This window comes from Ptiloglossa arizonensis, chromosome 5 (genome assembly GCF_051014685.1).
Source record: "Ptiloglossa arizonensis isolate GNS036 chromosome 5, iyPtiAriz1_principal, whole genome shotgun sequence".
Taxonomy (NCBI): domain Eukaryota; kingdom Metazoa; phylum Arthropoda; class Insecta; order Hymenoptera; family Colletidae; genus Ptiloglossa; species Ptiloglossa arizonensis.
In genome coordinates, this window is record NC_135052.1 from 8,149,294 (window position 1) to 8,164,639 (window position 15,346).

General features: G+C 39.5%; 1 protein-coding gene across 3 annotated transcripts in view; it reads left to right on the forward strand.

Moving 5' to 3' along the window:
- Nucleotides 1-15,346, forward strand: part of LOC143146674 (uncharacterized) — a 498,267-nt gene that overhangs the window by 417,995 nt on the left and 64,926 nt on the right. The window lies entirely within an intron of this gene.

Sequence of the window (15,346 nt, forward strand, 5' to 3'; positions counted from 1 at the left end):
ACCAACGCCACGCTTCGCGTTCCCAGCGTCGGCTATGGCCTCCTACGCTCCCTCGATTCCGATATATCGGCCAACTGATTGTAATTGGTAGTTACCCCGGGGAAGTTCGAAACTGGTTTCTTCGTTGTTGCAGTTGAAAATTCTACCACCGTAATTGTAATTGTTATTTCTTTCTGGGTTTTTAACAAAACCTGTTGGTTTTCCACATTTAAGAATGTTCTTGGAATTCGCTCGAACCGTGTCGTGGAAACGTTCGATAGTTTATACTGTGCGCGGTTTACGAGAAGTCATTTAAGACGATTGCTCGCTTTTCGTTACAACGATACGTCTCGGTTACTTTCTTCGTCGATTCCAGTTGTTCGTGTGACCGTTTTGACCTAGAATACGCGAGACGAAGTGTGTCTCGCATTCTGACCAATCGACCCTGCATTCCTTTCGCAGGACTTCTTATCGGCCGCGCACAGTACTTTTCATTGTATGGTATTTTTCTAACGATGGCTGTTTAAAAGCTTACGTTGGGATTTGTTCTTTGCGAGCGCTTCGAAGAAACGTTTTCTAATTAGAACGACGATCATCGGTAACGACAGTGGTATTCGTCGTGTTAGGGCACTTGTTTACCGTAGGTGTAACAGTTGCAGTGACAAAGGAAAGATGGGACAAGTAACGTTGTATACACCCACTGGAAGATTTTAAGACACTTGGAAATTTTAAAGACCGATTAGTGAAAAAGCGAAATATATCAAAACGTATAATTAAAGAATTAATATACAGAGAATGTATTGTCGAATGTTGAAAAAACTACGTTGATGGTTGCATCAACGAGGACGAAACGTGTACACGATACGAAACAAACAAGATGTGTGTCATCGTTATATAAATGAGAAGAGAATATTTTCTTCCTGGGACAGGAAAATAGGTTATTCGAGCTTGGAATGAGATAAATATTCGAATTCTTCGAAGTAATGCTGTCGTATCATACAGAATTTATAATATAAGCGCCTAGTTATTTTTGATCGAGAATACCACGATCCGTACGATCGAATGGAATTATTAGCTCGAGGGAGTTAAGATCTTTGTCTGAATTTCTAGAATTTCGATTCTCCTTGTTGAATAGCGATTGACATACAATCTTCGAGACCGGCAGAGAAACGGGCACAAAGACGACCAGAACGATATCAGGATTAGTAAACTGGTCTTCCTGTAATTACGATCTTTAGCGCAACCTTATACCGCATTCCTGACCGCTCAAGGAATTGTGTTCCATCGGATGGTATGCAACGCGTTGGAGAGCACCGAAAATCTAAACTGCCATCGACCTTTTGTGCCCCATTCTATGAATTCAACCGACCAAGATCCACTCGGAAGAAGCAACACCGATGAATAACTTTGACATTTGAAATCATAAATCGGATAACCTTGGAATTCGAGATCACAAAGCTAATAACATTGGAATTACAAATAGAATCGATGCTTCTTTTAATTAGAAATCATAAATCTGATAACATCGAAACTATAAATTACAAATTGGATACACCTGCCCAGCCTCGAATAAGATTATGTGAAATTTAATTATTTAAAATAAACGTTGGATTCAAATTTCAGACGTTACACACGAAAACCAAGTATTCGTCGCGTATACTCGACCCGCTTTATTAAGAGGTATTCGAACTTGAAAATTTCTGTAATCGAATCTCAATTGTTTACAATCACATCGATAGATTTGAATCGCCCCTCTGAATTGAAAGTTTGACAGGAGTACGTAACCGTGCACATTCGGTTCAATTATTTATTTTTCGTTCGATTTGATCGTAATCACCGCACGTCGCAAATTCGGCGCTCGAATAGAATTCTGCAACAATAAAATGATTCGAAGTTATTAGAGGCGTTCCTCTAAAGGCTTCTCTTTACTAGGACGGGGGATATTAAATTCTGAAGGAACGGTGCACCCGTTTCCTTCCTTTATTTCGAAAAAGGTGATCGATAACTTCATTGATCACTTTTGACATCGGATCCGAACCGAGACCCTCTTCCAAACAACATGGAGAAACAAGAAATTCCAATTATATCGCGAGCGACTGTTTCGCGATATAAATTTCTCTCTCTCTCTCTCCGGGGTTCTCCGGTAGTAAAATTACCGAAGTTTCTGCCAAAGTGCGCCGGAGATTTCGCAGATAAAAGGAAAAACTACGATTCAAATGGGAGGCAGTGAAACGCGTGATACAAATAGAGCACAACTTTATTGGGTAATAAAGTTCCGCGGTTTATGCGTGTGTTCTTGACAGAATAGACACGTTGCTCGTTTTTTTTTTCTTTCTATTACGCGATGCATAAATTGGAGCGCACGGAAAAGACAGGGTTAACGAACGCTGAAAGTCACTACTGAAACGCCGCGTTTCTATTTACAGCTTGTTGCAACGAACGGGGGAGGGGAAAAAAGGAAGAAAGGAAAACAAAAAACAAAAAGAAAGAAAGGAGAATGCATAGAGAAAATTCGGTTTGATTTCGCAGCGGGGTGTTATGTTCGAGCAGAGGGATTACAGTGCGTTTTCAGCCGTTTACGATGACGAGCGACGTAAACCCTTAACTGCTCGAAAAAGTCTACAAAAGGCTGCGTAATAAATTTTGTCGCGTGAAGAGATTGCATGTTTTTGTTTCTCGCGCGCAGTTCGGTGAGTTTCTCGCGCGTTTAATAAATTCCCTTTCAACGGAAGATATAGTAAATTTGAAACCACCCTTTGCTACTTTCCGAGTCCGCGAAACGGCACGAGAAATTTTATTCGCAACTTGTAAGAAATTTATGAATGGCACCGCGGCCGGCGAACCTTTCACAGATTTCGAAATATTGCTTTTCAAGAAAGTTGATTGCGCTCTTTTATGTCGGTAATTTTTTTAAATCGGTATTAAAACATTTCTTTGAAACGCGGCACGGGACACTCGGGAAACGTATTCGGTTTAAACAGTTGAAAACCACCCTCATAAAGTATATGGCAAAGGGACTTTAAGCGTTCAAGGAGCTTCTTTCTTGTTAAGATATTGACTTCATCCGCTCATGGTATTCGTCCACGAAGGTAAAATTTTATCGTCCAGCGGAAGCGGACTCTGAAAAAAAGAAAAAAAAAAGAAAAAAAATCGAAACGAAGAATTACGAACGTCTCGTTCGCTGAAAACACGACGTAGAGGTCCACGAGTTTAATAACGTCGAACCAGTGGCGGCAATTACATTTAATTAGTCGAAATATTTCATTTCTACGGGAAAAATTACCGCTCTCGATTATTCTCGTATTGTATCTACTCATAGTTTCGTTGTTCATTGCGTACCCTTTCTGTCGTTTCGTACACTTCGACGTTTCGACGAAGCCCCTCTTTCACAATTTCTTCCATCGATGTTTCTCAATCGAGAGAACGTTTCGTTATTTCGATTCGTGATCGTTTGGAACGACTTAAATGGATTTCCGAAATTCCCGATACATTTCGAGACACGAAGATGGTACGATTATTTCGGCCCGCGGATTTCATAAATTTGCGAGGTGTACGAATACGAAAAATATATGCTAAACGTATGCAGAATTGCGTGCTGTTATGCAAAATGAAATATTAATATTATTTCACTGTATGAGAAATATTCAGCATACGTTCTGCACATGCTTCCCGTATTAGCATCGACCGTATATTCATAAAATCCGGGGTCCAAATAATCATCGATTAATAACGGTTTCGAAATTATTTTCCACAAAGAAATTGACGATGATTTCCATTCATGATCGCGAATACTTGTCACCGGAAAGCTCGCCGATATCCCGTTAATCCGCGTAATATTTCGGTACTCGATGTAGCGAATTCAAATGAGAAATAAAACTAAGCCGAAACCAGCTCTCACCGAGATTGACGGGTAATTGAAGTGCAAACGTTTTATGCTTTCTGTTATCTTCGGTTTCTGCTGCTTGCCAGCCGGGCTTTTCTTATCGATTCCCTCCTCGTAGAACAAATATATCACACTTAGACGTTCTCTCGCTTTCACTGTCTCGTGGCTTGATCAGGAGCAGATATTCCATGAATATCCGATGGATATCCATATCCTTTCTTATTATTCGGCGACTCGTAGATACACATGAATATTTTTCAAATGTCCACGAAATTTGCATTAGCCGAACAAACGAGCTAACTGTATAATGTATCGAGGAGAGTTTATCGGTCTTTTAATTTTCCACTCCCGGTTGTATATTCGAAAATTCTGCCCGTAAAAACGTGCAGGTTTTTATATACGAAAAATATTCAATTTCATACTCGAATATTCAATATTCGAGAAAAACGTGAAACCTTGCGGAAACGTTGCACGGTAACTATTTTTTGTACACGTCGACTACTTTATAACGTAGTTTGCAAAGAAAGTTTCGGTAACTTGAATATTCGAGAAAAATTTGAAACTTTGCAGAAACGTTGTACGGTAATTATTATTATTTTTTTTTTTCGAAGAAATTGTGAATATTTACCGAATCGTGAAGAATATTTAAAATAACGTTATTGGTACAAAGATTGATTTTAAATTTACTAATTGGCTTTTCAACGAAAGATTCGTCTAGAAGATTCGATCACGGAAGCGTTTAATCGTTTGAAAAGTCCCCAAGACGAGGAATGTTCGGATCAAACTTATCCTCGAGAAAAAGATCTTAATGGTAGTCATTTAGTGGCAAAAAATTAAAACAAGAGATGGAACGCTGGAATTCAAATTAAGACCGGTTAAAGAAACGAACCGCCGAGAGTGCACCTTTTAAGATGTTGAATTAAATAAAATTCCGAAATTTGTTGCTTTTATATTCGGTTTACGGTTTAAATATTCTAACGATAGTAAACAATACTTTTAGTAATTTTATTCTTCGTAACGTAACCAATTATAAAATCTAATGGCGCTTTAATTATATTTTACTCGTTTTATCAATGGCTATGTTAGCTGGTTCGGACGTTGTTTAAACATATACTTCTCGGTAAAAACTTCGAAACGGTTCAGAATCGCATAATTTAATTACAGGAAACTATCGATTGCGACGAATTCTCTGTACGCTCGTCTTCCTTCCCGTTTATTTAAAATTTACGACGAAGCGAACGACACGACAGTACATTGAAGTAAACTTTTCCTGTTGGTAAATATTGCGAATGAAGTTTACGATGCTAATTAGGAACGCCAAGATGATCGGGAAAATAATTTGAGAAACGTCAGTAACTGTTTCTGCAAATTTGAACTTTTTCAAACGGAATATTCAAAGTCTCGGAAGACTTCAAGAAGACGAAGTTATCAACCGGATGGTCGAATAATAATCCTAAAATTCAAACGAAGTGATACAATCTTTATTCAGTTTTGCAATTGTCATAAAGCGTATTTACGTCCCGATTACGTCGATAAACTGTAAAGTATTAAATTGATCGCACCATTCGATACTTTATCGACAATAATTTCGCGTCGATGAAATTGTGTATTCGCAACCGTTTAAATTCTACTTTTATTTATTTTCGTACAACTGTATCGGAATTGTTCATAATTATAGTATCGCGTACCTATTATTCGTTCTAATTAAAGTTGAAGCGTATATAAACAATGGCTCGCCGCGTAATCGGAATTTCCAATGTGTCCCAAATTCGGATGGCAATTGTTATCGACTCACCCTGTATATTGCATCGAAGGTGATTTAACTATACTGTTGCTGCTACGCGAGTATGCATTATTCAATGCTTTCGGTGAACTTTTCCTCGTAGCTATTTTCACACTTTCTTCCCTGATCGGACACGTTCCGTCACGGGTTCGAGAACTACGTCATTTTTCAAGGGTCCTCGTTACTTTTGGCCCCTCCCAAAAAGAAACTCGAAATAATAAAAGTTTCGTACGAGGGCTGTACTTTAAATCAGCCTACCGGGGCAAGTGCAAAGAGTACAAGTTCAGCCACTTCCCAGTCGAATTCTTTTCGATAGTCGGGTCCAAGGAACGAAGTTTTTCTTCTTTCACTTTTCACGCGTTTGGAAACAATTACGGAAATATATATTTAAAAATTTCCATTCTAAATTTAACATCTTATCTTTTATTCCACTCTTTACCAGTTCGGTTTTTAAGCACAATTCAGCTTGCTTCTTCTTGGCGACTATGTTGTCCGAGTTCAAAGTGTTTCAAGTGGTTAAAATAGACGGTTTCCCGCGTTCTCTCGAGGTGAATCCGTGGAAAATGTCACGAGTAATCAAACATCCGAAACGAATGTCAAGAATGAAAACGATTCCATTAACACGCGGGGATTGAAACGCGAAAGTGTACATTAATAACTTTAATTCCACTTCTCGCGATAACAGTACGAATAATTTCACTGGGAACTGGTTGCGCACTTCTCGTTGCAGCAAGGAATTTATTTGTTATTGCGGACAAGTGTATCGGTTTATCCACGAGTATTTGTTTCAATATTCGTGTATTTATTTTAAACAAAACGCGCGCTCTTTACACTCGACCTAATAGGTCAAATACGATTCTCGAACATCCATCGGTCGCTACGAAAAAACGAGATACAGTTTCGCTTGTTGTTCTTATATATCGATAATTGTTTCTTCGGTTGCCGGATTATTTATCAACGTGAAAAAAAAAACGACGGTACTTTTACCACGAAAGAATTCAACGATAAGAATCTCCGAATTTGTTCTTTTCAGGTTTCGAGTGTTCTCCGAAACAATTGGAGAATTTCGCGCGCAAAGTTTCCGGAAAATGTTCCAAAGGTCAAATAGAAATTGTGATACAAAGTTAAACGAATCGATGGGTTCTGTAGCTTTCTTTCACGACGACGACGACCTTAAAATACGAAATTTTTTCACATCATTTCCGCGACGCGTTCGCTTTGTACTTTCTTGCAGTTCTGCCCACTCGTAACCGTGTTTAGTACTTTCCACTGTTTTCAGGAGAAGTTTCCGGTTTACTGAATTTTTCAGGGTGTCTTTGAGTAGCGGACGTAACGTATTTTTCCGCCGCTGATACGTGTCCGCGGTAATTGTCGCGTTTTCGTTACGTCCGGACAAAAAATTCCACGGACAAGTTCGCGAGCTTCGTGAACTTTTTGGTACACCGTGTATCGTTAACGTTCGACGCGGCGCGAAACGTGCCGGCGTTGAATTTGTCGTTCGAACGAACTCGTACCACGAAAGTGTACGTATTTTCGTTTCGTTATCTCCGATTACTTCGACCCAAATTTTTCAAACAGTTCTACGCCAACCGTTGGAAAATTCACGAGTAACTCGTACGTTCGGAAGAATATTTTAATTAACGGTCTCGGTCGATCGAACATCCATTCCTTCGCGAAATAACCGAACAGGTTCGAAGCGATATACGAACGTCTATTGAACAGAGTAATATTGCAGTGTATACACAATTTTTTGTTTTTCGAGGATAACGTCACGAGCGAAATGAAACGTCCACGGTTGAAATGTAGGAAAATTTATCTCGTCGATCGATAAAAGTACGAATAGAAGCTTAAGAACAGATTTCGAACCGGGTTACGTGCTCGGTTGTACGACGAAATTAAGGTTTTATTAATAAAACGAAGACTCTCGATCGAGAAAAGAAGCAACCAGCGGGGGAGATAATTTCGTAAAGATACGAGTTTAATGGTTTTTTATTTAAACGTTTGTAATGTCCACTGTATTTTTACGAGACAATCGTCGACGAATTGTAGGAGTCTTTTTAACGAAAACGAATCTAAACACGACCTCGTTCGGACGAATGGAATCTTTCATTTTCGTTATCATCGTCGAGTATCCGCACTTTAAAGCGCCGGCTATAAAATTCGAGGTTTTAATTCAGTTGCCTTTACGAGGTATCAAGATCTCTGTTAATTGAAACCTGACTTTTGCCAGCCGCACAAATGTTGTACGGAATGAATCGCCAGAAATCCAGCGACCTGGATCAGAGTTCACGATGTATCCGAATTTAAAGTACAACGGTAAATTGTAGTTCGAACTTGGTGACAAGTTGCCCCGAGTCGTTGAAACACGTCGCTAAACTGTTCGTTGGAAGTAAGTTGGTATTTATAGTTCAACTCGACAAAAAACACAACGTATTACAACGATTTCGCACTCGTCTCTGTTTTATCGTTCTATCGTTCGTCAAAACACGGAACACGAAGAATTGAATATCCATTGTCGTTTCAAACTGTTCATCGGAGTCGATTACCACGAACAATGGAGACAAAATCATTTGTATTATTATGTACAGAGAGTAATCGAACCTTCAAGCATTATTGATTACTAACCAAAGTGATTAAGAAGTTCCGAATCTCAAAGTTTCGAAGCTTAGATTCCGAACGATCCAATTTGCAAATAAGCCGATCGTGTAATTAAGTGGTGGTGAAGTCTCATAATCTTCGAGGTTCGTTGCAGTAATTTGTCTTGTTCCTTGTACCCGAAACGTTTCCACCCTAAGGGCCACTATGGGCGCGCTAAAAAAGATATGTACAAATTGGGTACGGCGATAAACAATGGTATTGCCGAAGAGCGCAAAGAACCTCGTGAATGGATAAAAGTTTTAACGAAGAAAAAGTAGGGGGTTCTAGGAAGAAATCTAGGAAGATGTCGAAAATAAAAGAAATTTGTCGAAGGAAAAGGAACACAAGAGGACAGAGTAAACAAGAAGAAGGAAAGCTGCAAACTAAGAGAAATAAAACCGAGAATGGTAATGTAAACCCTGGAAAATAAACACAAAGGTAGAACAGAGATACAGCTTGGAAAACACGGAAAAAATATCACGTTGTATACTTTACGGAAAATAAAATGGCAAGTTAAATCCCTCCATCGAACAAAATAAAGGAGAAAAAGAGAAGAGATAACAACCAGGCGAACGATACGACTAAAATCGTGAAAAATATCGACAAATTTAATTACGTTACAGCGGATGATCAACAATTATAACCTTTATTCGAACACATAATTTCGTTGATAAATTTTATTCGCCTTTATAATTAAAGATTTCTAAGTATCGCAGTGGTCGTTATTAGTAACGATCAAACACACCAACGATTCGTAAAAAAGCAAACGACAAATTTAAAAGCCTCTAATTAAATTATATAAAAGAGTAAAAAGAATAAACTCGATTTTATCGAAGATTACAGGGTTTTGCGTTATGTAACACTATTCGTTATAATATTGTATTCGATGTTAAAATGTTGTAGGCTAAAAATTCACGCAAAGTTGCATTTTATTATTTCCGTGACAAAACAGATCTCCGATAAGTTTCCAAACGCGTGTTTAACGTTTGCACGACTTTACGTTACTTTGAACCAGTTCCAAAGGGTCGCGCAGTCTCGCGATAAAAATGATCAACACTGTCGAAACATTGTTGCGTTGTTCGAGAAACGTGTCATTCCTCTGTTTCATCGTGCTACGTTTCTCAATAACAAACGCGAACGGAAGCATCTCCATTTCGATTTGGAGTACAGTTTTATTAGCGGTAATTTCGCAATACTCGTACATTATCGCCAGACTGTCGTTGCGCTAATGCAAGTACAACACGTTGCGTTTGCTCCCAACGGTGATATCTTTATGGACCGGGCAGCGTGCGATCGACAAATTTTGGTTTTCACCGATATGAACGACAATTTTCCGGACAGTTTACTCTCGACAAAGTTTCATCGCGCTACTGTGACGGTTGTGCATGCGCGTAGATCGCGAATTCAGCAAAGCAGTTTCCCGCAGAGTCCACTTTCCCTATAGACACTACAAGCGGAGCATAAAATTAACATAGACGAACACGTCGCAATACTTACCAAAGACAAAATTCCGATTCGAGTGCGTAACATTGTTGAATTCTTTTTTTCTATCGAAGAAAATTTTATGCGACTTTTTGCTTTTTAAATTTCATGCCTATTAGTTAACAGGTATAACACGTTTTGGGTCGCACTAATGTTTAAGAAAAGAAAATGTTGCTTGGATTTGCGATCAGAACACGTGTCTAAAATTTCCTTTGTCTCGTGTAACAAATACTATCTTAATTGAAAGAGCTGCTATATACGTATCAAGAAAATCAATTTAAGCTGATTTACGTCGACGAATTTGTCGAGAATTTCCCGACGCGTGTCAAAAACATAAGTTCCGTAAAGAAGATCGCGATACGGAGCGAATCACCGCTTAAAAAGACCATAATGCCACACTACTTCCAAGTTGTAATGCCTACCTTGTCTCGTGTCGAGCGACGATGTTGAGTGTCGCGGGAAAATTGGGCTCGAGAATTTGCATATATGGTGACGCTAGCTACAACGACTTCCACGTAGCGAGTTTGTGATACGTTAATCACTATCGAGAACGAGACAGCAAGACAATAGAAATGCAGATAGGTAACTTTCGAGGCCTTATTGTCTCGCCAAATTAGCTAACAGATGTACGAGTTACATTTACCGGATGTTCGTGCAAAATAACACGTTTCAAACAGACATCCGTATCGTAAACCCAGTCTTTGAAACGTTCTAACGGATATTCAATGTCAAACTCAGTGATTTTCGAACATTTTGTAAAGACCTCCATCCCTAACGAAAGATTTCTAAACTCGAAATAAATGGTAAGTTTAAAATTGTACAAGAGAAATGTATTTCTACGGTACTTAAATTCTGAGAACCAATGTATTGATAAAAATAGACGATTTAGTTATCCACATTTCTTTTTAATTAAGACTGTACGACACCCCGTGTTAGAAAATGCTGCCCTGAACTACTGTCTCGTTTCGACATCGACAATATATCACGTGATCACCTAACCTGACCCAAAGCTACAGCGACTGGCGTTTGTGATACGTCAATCGCTATCGAGGTCAAGGTAGCGAGAAATTAGGAATGCAAACGATCCGTAAGATGAAAAAATGTCCCATTGGAGTATCTGCTGGGTCCTCGTTGTCTTGCCAAATCAGCTAACAGGTGCACGAATACTCTCAGCAGACGCTCATCTAAAATAGTGCGTTCCAAATAAACGACCGTGACGACCAGCCTTTGGAACGTGGCAGTAGACCTAGCAACGACTGGTATTTGTGATACGTCAATTGCTATCGAGGTCAAGGTAGAGAGAAACTAAGAATGCAAACAATCCGCAGAAAAGAAACACGTACCAGTGGGTTAACTATTGGATCCTCGTTGCCTTGCCAAATTAGTTAACAGGTGTACGAACACTGTTAGAAGCCGTTCATTCAAAATAGTTCTAAATAAACATGTGTCATAAACCCAGCCTTTGAAGTCTCCTGAGAGATCCAATCTCCAACCAGCGTAATCGCTAAACCTAACTCAGATACACATCGATCGACATCGTTTGTGATGCATCGCTGTCAAAAACAAGGTATCAAAACCTTGGAATTCCGGATCATACGCAGAAACGAATACTCTTAGTATCGTAAATACTAGCGAATGTAAATAATACTCTGGTAAAATGTGTCAAATGATCTATAAGTAATACCCTAAAAAATATTCAACTAGATGCAATTAATCTCCCAAACCGCGTAATCGCTAAACCTAACCCATGCATTGTCCCTGATGGACCATTATCCGGGACAATTTCCAAGGTATTGTGATCTCAGAATTTGGGACGATCCGTAAAAACGAATACTCTCGAAAACGACACTTAGTCGTTCATCCGAATGAGTGCGTTCCGCGTATCCGTATCGTAAACCTAACCTTTAAAACGTTCCTGTGGATCTATTCGGTGTTCCAAACCGTTGCTTCGTTTCGATATGAACCGTGTGTATCGACTCGTTCCTTCTAATTACAAAATCGAGAGATGCATGCGCGCTCGGTGTGGTAAGTTTCGCGGGACACCTATTCGTTACAGTGGTATAACGTCCCGCTCGAGTTCAAAACGGTACGCGCGCTAATACGGAAGCGGGAACGGCGCGCCATTAAGTTTAACCAAGACGAAACGGAGAAGTTTGGGTAGCATTCGCGAGGCTCGTGTTCGTGTAATCTCAGTCCACGAGAACTCCAAGTCGGACTGACTCAAATTTGATTCCCCGCCAGGACGAAAGTATGGTCTGGCCAAGCTTGCTAGCACTGCGGCAGGCGTTGTTGACGCGGGGCGCGGTATCGTTTGCACTCGCTAGATCGCTTCCCTTCCGTTTACCAGCACCCGCGAGTACATAGGAGATTCAACCGTAATCTGGATCCAAGGGAATTGCATCCTTAGAGAGGACGAGGGAGAGCCTAGCCACTTTACGCCTGGCTCGAAACATGGACTTCTTCCTGGACGCGGGACAACGTCTACGCTCGGTAAAAGTGTTTATTGTTCTCCCTCTTGACAAGATCGAAAGAGGGAAAAGCGATTCCAGGGGCCCCGAATCAATAAGCACGATCTCCACGGTAGCGGTCTCTCTCGGCCGCTTTCGCTTATCAATCGTTCCAATCTCTCGTCCCACGGCTTCCCGAGATCCGTACCTCTTCGACGGAATCGATTTCAGAAGATTTTCACTCGACATTTTCTTCCTGTACCGTGCACGGTTCCAAGCGTGACCCGTACTTGTAATTGCACCGGATGCTAAGGGAAATAACCACAACCTACGGAATCGTGGAAATCGAATACGTGTGTATCTTCTTAAACAAATTTTTTCTCTTTTCGAGGCCCGCTATTTAACAATCGCACCTCTAAAATTTTGTCTCGAATGTCGACCAGGTAACGGTCTCGCGGAGTATTCTCGGGGGCGTGTCGGATAGATTGACGAGATTTCTCGAAATTTTACGAACTTTGCGATTGTATAATGTTTATTGCTACTTTTTTTTTGGTTTGCGTTAAAAATACCGAAAGATTGTACACCGAAAATGAATTCAACTTTAAATAATGATCATTGAATACAAATGATTATTTACAAACATTTGTAATCGTACATTTCAGGTTAGAACATTTAGAAGTATTTTATTCCAAGACACTACAAGGGGACAAAAATTGTTAATAAAATTTATACCTCTTTGTATTTCTTTCTTTATTTTACTATCCGAAGAATGTATCGTACTTTTGGTATAATAATAAACGTAATTAAAATACAAATAACGATCTATTTTACTGGAAATAGATATCGTTTATGTTTTTAAAGAAACTTTACTAGATATAGATATTGTTTGTGATTTTATCTACGCAGTTAATGCGACATTAAATATGTATGCAAAATTAACAGGCTGGGGAAAATACACTCCCAAGATAACCTTATTTTTCGATTCAGTACCGTGGACATCCCCTTTAAAACTTCGCCACCCCTAGATGGGTTCGTATGAATTTTGCCTCGGTGGACAATTTCGTGGTGATTTTTCGCTCGACTCTCGAGTATAAGCAGGAAACTTTCGGTGCAAGTTTTAAGTAGCTTCTATAATTATTTAATCGCCTTTGTTTGGATAATTAACACACTTTCAACAACTGATACACTTTTTTCGATTGCCTCTCGCTAATCTTGATACGGACTATTTAAAAAGTAAAACAGTCAGGTACGGATTAGCGGCGGAGTTTAAAAGAATACGAAACGATATGAGAAAGTATCGCGCGATGATAAATGCTACGAGATCCCTCGCATATCCTAAATTAACATTTTCGCGCTGTGCTCAACGCTTCCTGGTCTACGCCGCGAGAAAAATACGAATACGAAGAGTAATCTGTAAACACAAGAAACGTGAAGGAGAATAGATGGAAAGAGCTACGTAAAAATGATTACGCGGGGAATGAAAAATGGAAGTCGGAATGGTTCTTAATGGAAATGGTACACAGTAAAGGAAGTCTCCGAGAAACTACATAATTACAGGGCTGAGGTCGAGAAGAATATTCTATAAAAGCAGACGAAAAGCAGGTCCAGAACATTAAGCTTGTTCAGTGTCAAGATAAATTCCGACCATTATTTCTCACGTTTTCTTCTGTTGCAATTAGTCGGTTAATCTTCTATATAAAGAGTACTCCTAAAATAAAACCGAATTCTAGGAACGTTTCACGTTCATTGTGACTATGAAAAATATGTTACACGAACGCGGACGCGTAAATGCTATATTTCTAAATTGGAATTTTCCAAACTTACGTATAGAGGATGTTCGAACGAACTGCCAAACGTGTGAACATTGTTCCATCGAGTGACGCGACAAGTTATGGTTAGATATCAAATAACGATACGAACGAATCCAAAGTTAAACCACATGTTTAACCACACGAACTAAATGGTCAAAGGTATACTCGTTTTGTAACAAAATAGTTACCAATATTGCCAAAACATATTCGGTTAACGATCCTTCGTATACGATGCAGCTCGTTGTAACCACAAAGGTGAACGATAAAGTATTCGTAATGAAATTAAAAAATTTGAGAATATTTATAGAAAATGGACCGTCAACAAAATTCAACGAGAAAAATTGTTCGAATTTAGTTTCTGCAACGGTTAAAGTTACCATAAGTCACTGCTCCGACTTTGAAGAATATTTCCAACATTTTTACCAATTCGTTTCGCGCAAGATCGGCCAATGACGTTGCGGAAAACCTATACAACGGTCGAGGAAACACGGAAGGAAATTAAATACATAAAAATGAAAAGCAGAAAGTCGCATAAAGGAATCCAGAAGTGCTCGAAAAATCCCGAAAAAGTAAACGCGAACGTAAGAAGGGACACGGAAACGGAGAAATTGGGAAGAAAAGCTGCACAGAGAGAAGTCGAGGGGAGAAACAGAACCTGGAAAGCGTGCAAAAAGATAAAAGCTGGTGGATACGGTGTTAAGGTAGTAAACTCGGAAACGCGAAAGAGATGTCGTGCTGCACATTTTACCGGGGAATGGAAAGTAAAATGGCGAGTTAGAGGGAAACGAGGATTAATACAGAGAAAAGAGAGTGGGTGAAGGAAATGGAAGAACTGACGGGCGAGGAAATGGAAAGTCGAAGGGATGGGCCGAACGAGAGGCAAACGAAAAAGGAAAATAGGATCGGGAAGAAAACACGAGCCAACGTCGTATAGGACATCCGGCTAGAAATGAACTCCTCGCGAACAAGGAATAGAATTATACACGTGAGAAAAGCAACGGTACAGCGTTGGTCGAGTGTTGGATTTTTGAAGCGTTAGGCGAGCATCGTTGTTTCTTTAAATTCTCGGCACTGCGACGAAAGAAGCACAAAATTGAATCTTCGCGCCTTAACCTATGGTCTCGTTGAACCGACTTATGTATACTGGTTCGGACCGAACGATTTTCGATCGAACGTTGAAGGATTTACTAAGATGGAGTCGTGGAGATAACTTGGAAATAAATGATAAGAAATTCTCTCTACAATTACAAATAATAATAGTGAGAACGTTAAAGGATTTATTGAAATCGAGGAGATCGTTTGGAAATAATCGACAAGAGATTCT